The sequence below is a fragment of the Stegodyphus dumicola genome, chromosome 8, assembly GCF_044657685.1.
Source record: "Stegodyphus dumicola isolate Sdum_Otavi_A_Nest chromosome 8, ASM4465768v1".
Classification (NCBI taxonomy): Eukaryota; Metazoa; Arthropoda; class Arachnida; order Araneae; family Eresidae; genus Stegodyphus; species Stegodyphus dumicola.
In genome coordinates, this window is record NC_140775.1 from 18,989,282 (window position 1) to 19,000,689 (window position 11,408).

The 11,408-nt window shown below is 31.7% G+C and overlaps 1 protein-coding gene across 2 annotated transcripts in view; it reads right to left on the reverse strand.

Annotated features, from left to right (window-relative positions):
* The window catches only part of LOC118202111 (calcium-binding protein E63-1-like), a 710,926-nt gene extending 700,501 nt beyond the window's left edge, over window positions 1–10,425 (reverse strand). Inside the window, exon 1 of one of the 2 annotated variants that reach the window (XM_085821630.1) lies at window positions 10,278–10,425. The gene's annotated coding sequence lies outside the window, so the exon portion shown is untranslated. The remainder of the gene's footprint in view (window positions 1–10,277) is intronic. The other variant, XM_085821631.1, reaches the window with a different exon arrangement.
* Window positions 10,426–11,408: the final 983 nt, after the last annotated feature.

Genomic DNA, 11,408 nt, shown 5'->3' on the forward strand with positions numbered 1-11,408 from the left:
AGACGCCTCTTTACCAATCACCAAATTGTACACCAAAACTAAAAACTAAAACTTTTGACTCCCTCCTTTCTTTCCATGAACTGATGCGTCACTTTTGCTTGTGCTTTCCTCTTGTCCCAACGTTTTTTCTGCAGTCATGTACTATGTGCTGTTATATTTGCTTCTATGGCAATAATATCAAAATCGTAAATTTTCTTTAATAGGCACGAGAGGATTGCCAAGTGAATTGCGACCACAATATGAGAATCTAAATAATAAAAAAAGGAATTTACCGTATTTATGCGAATCTAATGCGCATCCCCATTTTAAAACTTTAAATAATAAAAAAAAAATTGTTTGTCGGCGAATGTAATGCGCATCAATGATATGAGGAATTTATTGAATCTTATTTTATACAACAATGGATTTGTATATAAACTATCAATTAATGGTATGATAATTTTATTTAAATTTAGATACTATATTTTATACAACAATGGATTTATACATAAAGTAGTAGAACATAGAATTAACCTATTAGTGGGCAACTGTTATGTGAAACAATCATTGTTAATTACCACTACCGTATATACGGTATCTATCGTAAAATATGAACACGAAATAAATCGTAACATTTCTATCTAGCTAACAGTTTCTACAATTAGTGATTAATAGTAAACGTTCACTTTATTCACTGTTTTCATGACTGGAATCCTCGCAGCTCTTTTCGTCAGCCGCAGATTCATTTCTTCTTTCCTCATCATCATCATCGTCATGCAACATTTCTTGAAAGATTTCACAATCTTTGGTGCTTCGATGCTTTTCCAGGCAGCAGAAACTCAGTGCAACAATGTGCGGTGCAGCACGCTTAATTTTTCCTGTCGGGGTTAATTCACGGTCATCGGCGAACTTTGCACTCGAATCTAATGCGCCATCGAATCTAATGCACACCCCAATTTTGAATACTACATTTGGCCAAAAACGATGCGCATTAGATTCGCGTAAATACGGTAATTCGGCTCGCCTGCTTATTCTTCAAAATGGATGGAGGCTTTAAGCATCAAGTAGCAACGCAATTAGTATTTCTACGCCTCAGTGTTCTTATTTTTGTGCCTCCAAAATTGTTCTGTCATTACATTCTTCGGCCAGTTCTAATTATGAAAAAATTTACACGAGTTTGTTAAGCTATGTTCACAATGAATCATGGGAAATGTCTGTTTCACCGAAAATTTTAATGCAAGTTGGTACCGCATTCACGATCAAATCATTCATGTCGTGTAATCGAACCACAGTTTCATCATATTTATATATATGTTTCTTCTTAAAAACTGGCTACATATATATATGTGTCTGTGCGAGAATAAACCCTTCTACACCATTTACTTCTACTTCTACTTCAACTTAGCAGAACCATGACGTAGTATAGTGTAGCTTGCAGAGCGACAGACGACCTTTGGAAGTGCTGGAGACGAGACGCGTTCCAGACGAGCGGATATCTGAGATGGAATAGAAGCGGAAGACGGTCCGCAGGTCCATCGAGAGTGAGTGAATGAGTTTTTCGGCGCAAAAACCAAAGATGATTATGATGCGCCAAACAAAAGGCCTAATTTAATGAAATCAAATACTTATTAATAAAAAATTTTAAAAAGATACGTGTTACTTGTGTTGTCAGGGCTATGAAAAATAATCATTCAGCAACAAATGAGCTATTTGATGCTACTTTATGCGGTTCGCGTTATAAAGCTGGAATGAGGAAGTAAGATTCCGATTTTTGCTGAATTGTCTACGTTTTTACTCTAAAGAAACTAGAGATGAAAGAAAAGAAAAAGGATAAATTTGCACCAATCTGAGATTTGGGATGAATTCATTAAAAATTGTATGGATTCTTACAAACCAGGATCCTATGTTACTACTGATGAACAGCTTTTCGAGGAAGGTGTCTCTTTAGAATGTACATACCGAATAAGCCTGCATAATATGGCATCAAAATAGTAATGATGTGCGATGTAGGAACGAAGTACATGATAAATGCAATACCATATTTGGGTTCAAATACTCAAACTGGAGGTATTCCTCTAGCATCTTACTTCGTAGAAGAACTAACAAAAAACATTCAAGGGACAAATAGAAATGTCACGATGGATAACTGGTTTACATCGATACCTTTAGCTGAAAAACTTCTGATGAGTCCAATGAATTTAACAGTTGTTGGAACTGTCAGAAAAAATAAAAGAGAAATTCCTTCTGAACTCTACAGTTGCGCTCTCGTAATATTGGAACTTCGATGTATTGTTTCAACCAAGCAAAAACTCTTTTGTCATACAAAACAAAACCAAACAAGTGCGTTATTCTTCTATCTACTTTCCACGAATAACCAAATGTTAATCAAAAAAGTAGAAAACCGGAAATGATAGAAGTTTATAATGCCACAAAAGGGGCCGTAGATACTTTGGATCATACTATGTGCAACAATATGTCAATGCAGTAGGAAAACACGCCGATGGCCTCTGTATTTTTTATGGCGTGATAAATATCTGTTTAGTGAATGCACATGTCATATATGTGCATAATATGGCACGCAAATCAGAAAAAGCATTATCCAGAAAAATGTTTGCGATAAAGCTCAGTGAAGATCTTCTTGCTCCATGGATGAAGAAGCGTCTCAACGTATCAACTTTGTCCCGATCAACAAGGACAGTTATAAGTGAAATTTTGAAATTGGATGTAAACATTAAACGAACAATCTGGAACTAAAAAAAGGAAAATTTGTGCATTTTGTCCGTATAATTTGCGCAGAATGACGTGCAACTTTTGTCTAACATGTTCCAGAGCGATGTGTGGAGAAAATCAATATCTGTAAAGATTGCTTTGAAAATAAATAAATCATACTTTCTTGCTTATTTGAAGATCCACAGTCATGAAATCAGCTTCAAGTAGTATATTTTAATTTTTATTAGCTTTTAAAACAGGTTTTAATCACACCTACGCAAACTTCGTCTGAGAGACGAATGGTTATCATTCCCGTAAGTTTTTCGAAGGTAGCATTCTAGGGTTAAAATAAAGTCATTAATAACAAATGTTGGTAAACCGTATGTATTCTTTATACGTGAATGCCATAAGTCATTTGCACAAGTTTTAATTTAAATAAGCATTTAGCAGATGAACATAATTTATATAACTTAAAAGATTATTCATTTGAAACGATGAATTATTTTTAAAATTGGCTAGAACTGGAAGGAACCTCAACATTTAAATCATTCAGAAAATTTTCTATAACGAAAAATTATAAAACTTATCATTATTATTGTCAGTTTACCACGCAAGGTTATTCTGATGGGAGGAAAAGATCCGAAAGCTTTCAGATTTTATATTGCACCCAAAGGTGCGTTTTTTTAACGTTTGTGTGTTACCTTATTAAATACCATGTTCTTCGCACTTAAACCATAAAATTCAACTCAACAGCAATATCACAAAATATTTAAAAGAGCATATCTTTAGAATTTTCGATACGCAATCGGGACCGCTGGAGAAAAAAAGAAACTTTTTCGTAGTGTTGCTATTGCTCGCTTTGATATCGTTGAGTTTCTTAAACAAAAACTTATGAATGCTTTACGAAATATGAAATAAATAATAACATATATTCCAAATTCGAGCTTCCAGATAGATGCCCATATTCTGTGGAGATGTACGTTATTCAAAATTTGATGGCTTTAGGTTCCGTTGTTTCATCACATTGCGAGACACATATACACATTTATGCAGATTCTACATTATTTAATTTGTTTAAGTATAATACAGGGCTCTAATATTTGGTGGCAACAATTGAAAAAGTGATTCACCGTTTATAGTCAATCACCGCAAAATGCCAAAACGAAATTAATAGTCCTTCTGGGCAAATTGCCCCTCTGGACAAAAAAAACTAGTCGTAAAAGTTGAAAAGTTACATCTCAAAAGATGTATGCTGCCCAGTCAGAATATGGGCTTCTGCAGAAATGAATAAAATTTCTGTTTTTTAATTTCCTAAATATAAACACGAGGAAAAGTTTGAAAATTGTAAACATCAGCCATTGAAACAAAGTACGCTATGTCTGATAAAAGCATATTTACGTTTGTCTGTGCCTCCACAAAAAATGTGGGATATTCTTACTTTAAAATGCGAATTTTCAAATCCTGTGTTATTATATAAGCCTCAGAGTAATTCAACTTTATATGGTCCAGCTGATTTAGATAATCTTCCAAATCATAAAGTATCATTTGCTCTTGGTTTCAGACGCGAACAGAAAGAAATGATGATAAACGTTTTTATACAGAGATTTTCTGTATCAATTCTACGTTACAAGACTAAACCATCATGATCTTTACCTTAATAGTACCTGACGAATTTGGTTGTGGGTATCCAGTTGCTCCTTTTATTACTAATTTTCTACATGCTCACACTCTTTACTGTATAATAGTTTAAAATGCCGTGTGCCAAATTTTTATGTAAACTGTGTGATGACAGATGATGACTAAGTTACACATCGTGCACTTTCAAGGGTTTGGGGCGGCCACAGAATTAAGCATTCTTTATGCTCGTGGCATGTACGCCAAAGCTGGTTCCGGCAACTTAAAGTGGATGGCCTGTGTATCATTATGTAGTCACTTGTATCACTGCAACTGCTTGATAAATTGTTGTGTAAACATGTACGAAAAGTGAATTAATTCCTTAATAGACAAAATAATTGTATATTTAATCTCTCCATTAATCTTGAATCGAATCTGAAAAGCAATGAAAATATGAAATCCGTAAATGTGTATCCTGTTAACCATTACAATCCACAAAGTACTGAATAAAGAGTAAATGCACGTGAGAAATTTGTAGAATTACTGGAATTATTAAGACGTCCAAAATGTCATGTTAAAGCCTATTTACACATCAAGTTCATTAGTTTCAGAATGTAAAGAAATTTTAAATCCAGATGAAAATTCAAGAGCAGTCTTAAGTTATCATATCCGGTTGCACCAGACCGTAAAACTTAACCCACAATTGTTTAAAACTTCTAAAAAGCGAAAATTACAGAAGCGTCAGCATTGCAAGATTTTAATGATAGTGTAGAAGACCCAGAGACAAATGAATCTTTGGATACAAATTAAATTATAAACACTAGCATTTGATTTAAAGAAGGGAAGTGATAAGCATCTGCGTAATGAGTCGATCAAAATGAATCATTTTCCTTCTCACTAAATTCTTCGGAAGATATTTCTGAAAGATTTTTACAAATTGGTTGCTATAAATTGTATCGATCGTATTATTTTTAAATCTTTAGACTATTATATCAGTACAAGTTAAGAATTTTTTATAAAATCGGTGAGTGAAGATTTTCTTAGGGGGTGGTTATTTGATGTAATCATTAATGCATTTTTTTTACAAAATTTTAAATAAAAGTGTTAATGAGTATACTTTTGTTGATTCCTCGATTACCTACCTTATCTGATGCATTATCACTTGCAAATGTTTCTATGAATTCTTTCACGTATTTATTGATTCCTTCTTGCATTGATTCTCACTGGATTCTGATCATACCAGATTTAACACTAGAACCGCGGATGGGGTCATTTTGACCCCAAAGCAATTTTGTAACCGATATCACCATCAAAACGTCGAAAAATACGTTAAAAAGAAGAAAACGACAAAATGGACAGATCTCACTATTGGCGAATTCAAGAAATTTTTAGGATTATTAATTCTAATGTGCTAAACTCCAAAAAGTACTATCGATGAATATTGGACAACAGATCCATTCTTAGAAACACCAGTATTTCCAAAGATCGTGATAGATTTAAAAAGATATGGAGATGGTGGCGCTTTGTGAACAACGATGAAATGGATGAATCGAGCGACCGTCTATTTAAAATTCGACCAGTTTATGACAGTTTGGTTGAAAATTTCAATACTGTATATGTACACCAAGAAGAGAGATTTCACTGGACGAAACCTCATACACTGGACGAAACCTCATTCACTGGACGAAAAGCGTCATACCATGGCGTGGAAGATTGGGATTTAAAGTTTACAATGCCTCGAAAATTATTAAATATGGAATCTTGGTGAGAGTTGTGGCTGAATCGAAAAGTGGCTTCATTTGTAATATGAAAATGTATTGTGGAGAAGGAAGGAAACTGGCGGAAACAATATTAGATATTCTTACTCCTTATAAAGACAAATATTATCATGTGTTTTTGGATAATTATTATAGCAGTGTATATATAAACGAAACTCTTAAAATATAAAATACGAAGTTGTGTAACAATACGTGTAAACCGAGGAATTCCACATGAATTGAAAAATAATAAGTTGCAACGCGGACAGTCAATTTTCCGGAGAAAAGGAAACGTGTTATTACAAATCTGGCAGTCAAAGAGAGAAGTGAGAATGATTACAAATATTCATTCGAGTGAACTATTAGAACTATTCATTCGAGTGAACTATTAGAACTATTCATTCGAGTGAACTACAGATTGGCACACAAATACAAAAATAATGAAACCAAAATGCGTAATAGAATAGGGCAGACCAGTACCTTTCGTATTACTCAATATTGCAAAAAACAAGAAAGTGGACCAAACGGGATGTAATGTATTTGTTAAATTGCGCACTTTTCAATTCCTATTTAGTATATAACATGTATTTTCTCTCTTGTTCTGGTTAGAAGGACTTTTCATGAAGGCATCTCTTTTCATCTTAGCACTTTTCGAAATAATATCATCCAAACTAATTATTGAAAAATTAAAACTACAGTATAGAGGTCGAAAATAAGATTTAATTTTCTAACATTTTCCTACACAAAACTGAAACGTTGTTACATTATATTTTATGCAAAAAATAAAGACTAATCATAAGGTATTTTCACCCGACTTTCTGTATGCCTTTATCGTATAAATGGAAAGCACGTCCAGCTAGGAGTGGGCAGGTCCGGTGTTCGATTTTGCCCGAGGATATTGCACATTTTTCATGTTTACTAAATCGATATAACCTAACAATTCTTGATAGTATTTGAGCTGTGCCGGTTTTTACTCCAAGCAGCGATGTCCTCTTTTTAATCTCAGGAAAGCAAGTACACAAGGAAACAAATACTGTCTGCTATTAAAATAACCTTCACAGGCATTCGTTTTCATAAGTAAATCTATCTTAGATTATTTTATAAATTATACTGTACTTACACTATATCAGAGCTACTTCGTAAGATATTCTAATAGTAAAATTTTAGCGAATATTTTACATAATCTAGCAATAACTCATACTTTCTGCATTCAAAATAATATTCAGAAACTTTTTCTGAAAAGTTATTTGAAGAAGTTATTTTCTTCAAAACAACAATCAAAATCATTGCTTCAAGAAGAATGGGGTAAAATCACTCCAGAAATCAAAAAAAAAAAAAAAAAAAAAAAAAATTTTGTCGAATCCATCCCAAGAAGATTAAATCACGTTTCAAAAGTAAAAGGAAATCCAACAAAATATTAAAACATTTTAAGAAGTAAAATTTTTGGATAACTATTTGATGGAAAAGTAAGCGTCCCATCACTTATGTGAGCCATTTTTTGCTCCGTTCTAAACAATTGTATTTTTATTAAATTACTATTTTAATATTTTGAGAAAATGTATGTTATGTAATGATTGTTACTAAATTTAAGTATGAAACACACCCACAAAAAATGTTTACATGTTTTTTAATTTACTTTACTACAGTTGCCTTTCGTAAAGCACAAGTGTCCCATCACTTTTGTGAGACACTGTAAATATATTTATAAATATATCCACTCTGTTACCCGGCTTAGTGATCTCAGTTTCTTTACTCTTATATGTTTGTAAATTGTACATTTTTTTCTTTAAAAATGATTGAATTATGTTGTTCTTATCTTCCGGTTAAGGTTTTATGCCTTTAGTAAATCTGTATGCAATATTTTTAGAATTATCAACAATTTTAAAGTTGTTTAAGTGCCGCTAAGCCTAATAATTTTTTTTTTTTGATGACGGCCATTGCTTGTTTACATTTGAAACAGCAGAATAGCGGATTTGTTGCCAATCTAGAGAAACTTAGCTTCGCAACAAAAGATAACGCCTTCATTTATTATTGCGAATTAAATCATGCTTAATCCTTTCTGGAATTTTTTCGAGGAAATAAGAGTTTAAGATTTACTTAATTTTTAATAATTAGTGATTTAATTTTTAATTATTCGTAATTTAATTTTTAATAATTAGTATTTTTTAATACAGATATTTTGAGTTTTTATGTATTTTTGCCTTGTCGCGAAGTGAGAACTGAATTAATTGAATGAGAAATACAATCGTCTGTGAAAAACTGTTTCTTTTTTGTTTTGTTTGCTTAATTTTTTTTTATACATCGTTCTAGCTTTATTATGGTATTTGAATAGAACATGTGGCAACGATTAGATAATTCTTTAAATGATATAAATTTTGTGCATTCTGAGTTATAATATGAACGAAATACGTATAATACTGTTAAGTGAACCTAGCGCCAGAGTGTCGCTCTGGTAAAGAAATAGAGTGAATTTTAAAGAATGCATTTATTCTATTGTGGTTTATGCGCTGTCTGCGAAGTAGATTTAATTCAATCCAATAAGTTTAAACGAAATGCAAGAAAAACTGCGTATAATTTAATATTTCGTACAAGGTAGTCATGCGGTGTACACATCAGATTTTTTAAATTATTTTCTTCAGAGATGAAAGAAGCAAGTCAAGCAATAGATAATATAGTTGAACAGTTACGGATATTTTAATAAGTATTATACAACAACTCACAGTTATAAAAAAGAAAATAGTTATGTTTTCGTAAATGTTAAGAATCTAATCCAAAAAATTTTTAACTGTTCTTAGCTTTGTAAAACACGACTTCGCAGAACACGGTACTTTTCAAACCTAATAACTATTACACGATTTTATATATGCATATGGCGTAACTTTTGGATAAATGTTTTTAACATTACACAGTTTTATTTTATATAACATTAGAATCATGTATATACGTTAATTAATTCACTAATGAAGTACATTATCCGAATTTCCAACTTATTTTGGCTCCTCTTTCAGTGAAGTAAAAAATAGCTGAATAACTAATCTGATCTGAATTCGTGATTTTTGTATTTGGGTTATTTTTGATATTCTACCCGCTTTCGAAAATTATAGATATTATTCATTTCAGAACAAGAAATTTATAGAATACGGTTAAAAAACAAATTAAATATGATATCCTAAATCGAAAAGCGTAGTTTGACAGCTTAAGTTGATTCTTTATTATCTGTATAATTTCCGGCTATGTATTCATTACCACTCATTCTAAGAGTGAAAACCTTCGCTAAAGAAAATGAAAATTTGCTACTCCATTACATTACCAAAAACAAATTATATTGCTTTTTACCGCATATTTGGAAGACAATTTTAATGGGGGGGGGGGAAACCTATTAGGTGAATGAATAACAGACTTCCAATAACTACAATCCGTTTCAAAAATAAATAATTACTGGTTCTCTAACAATTGCTTATTGCTTAATCGATTATTTGCGCAAAAACAAAGCACAATTAACACTTGAAAGTTACTCATGCTTTAAGGTGGAACATCTGTCCAATCTGCATTTAAAACTTTCTAAAAATATGTATCCTCACATAACTATTTAACACAGAAATATTTATTTAACCCAAAACAGTTATAAATTTATATACCCCCCGAAAATGTTTAGTAAAGTTATCTATTACACCCTAAGCGAAATACGCTGTGTCATTAAATAATCTTTATTATACAGTTCTATGGATACGTAATATTCTGTACTTTAGTAATTAATAAAATTTCCCAAGAACGTATAAGAACCAGGAAGTTATATAACAGCGAAAGGGAACTTGAAGGACTGAAACGGGATAATGCAATTTTAAGTACTGTTTATTAATTAATTTAATTAATAGTGTTAGTAGGTAAATGTGATTCAAGTAAGAATCTAAGATTTTAAAGCAATATATTTAACAGATTTTATGAATGAAATGTGTTTAATTTTATTAACATAATATAAAGATTTCAGCAACACACTGCACAAGAAGCTGATTTGTAATTTCTCCAGAACAGACTGAAGAATAATTAAAATCATACAATTTTACATTTAATTATGTATACAAATGTATTTAATTACTTAAAAATTATTTATAATCCTTAAACATCAACTGCTATTTATGATTTATTGATCATACGAGTAGAACACACGAAATAAAAGATGCCTAACACATAAGAAAATAAAATATGCGAGAAACTCACCGAAGAAGATGAGTTCCCGCTCTCGTGATCTGCTCAAAACCACGTCTTAACAGCGGGCTCTTCGTATCACTCCTCGAAGTTCACAAGAAAAAAAGATGCCTATCCTTCTGATGGTACCGGCAACTGTAAACAGAGACTGAAGATCTCTATTCTCAGACGACGTGGGTTACTACAGCTCTTAGTTGGCGATATTCAATTATCGCCAATTCGGCGATTCGTTACTCGTTTCAGGCGAAAGCTTACTATAGTTTAAGCAGAGGAAATTTCTAGCTATATTTCAACACATATATTTGTGATAAAAGTTTTTTCTAGTTATATCCTTTCATTTATGTATACATTCTATATTTAAAATAAGAAAATTCATCGCCATGATAGCAGATTTCTCTGCAAAGGAAGAGGGTAAAAAAATCAAAATCTGAAGCCCTTTAGATCCCAGCTCATCGAAGACAGGGTTGGCAGCTAAGAGATTTTTAAAAATGAAATGTGTATACAGATATTTAAAAAAAAATCTTACTAATTGCGTATCATACGACATTAAAATCATATTTAATTACAATAAAGTTGAACACTAAAAATTGTCAGTTGGATATATTATTAATTAAATGTATATCAATTTCAAAAAAAAAAAAAGTTTAAAATCATTAAAAACTGCATTTATTGCTTTTAAATTACTCAGTTTTTTTTTTTTTTTTAAATAATAACAGAACGAATAAATCTGGAAGATATGCTTCGAATGGTGGCATCCTGAAAATTCCTTATGCGCGAGGGCAAGATGAAAATAAATTAATGTTCTTATATTTAGTGCAGTGGCAGCACTTACTAAAGGTACTTCTAGATTCTTTTCATTCTTCTTATCCGTCGGTTTTTCCAAGCCAGAAATTTATACATTAGGTGAAAATATAGCACACTTCTGTGGGGGTGGCTCTATATTTCGAGGAGTTATTGCTAACTATGTGACATCTTAGATATTAGTATTTCAATTGTAATTATGTATTTAAGTCTTATATAACAACAAAAATGTTTTCATGCCTCTCATTAGTAATTAGATTGTTGATAGAAAACTGTGGCTTGAAGGGAAATTTAATTACTTATAAATAATTGATTATCATTTATAAATAAGCACATTATCAG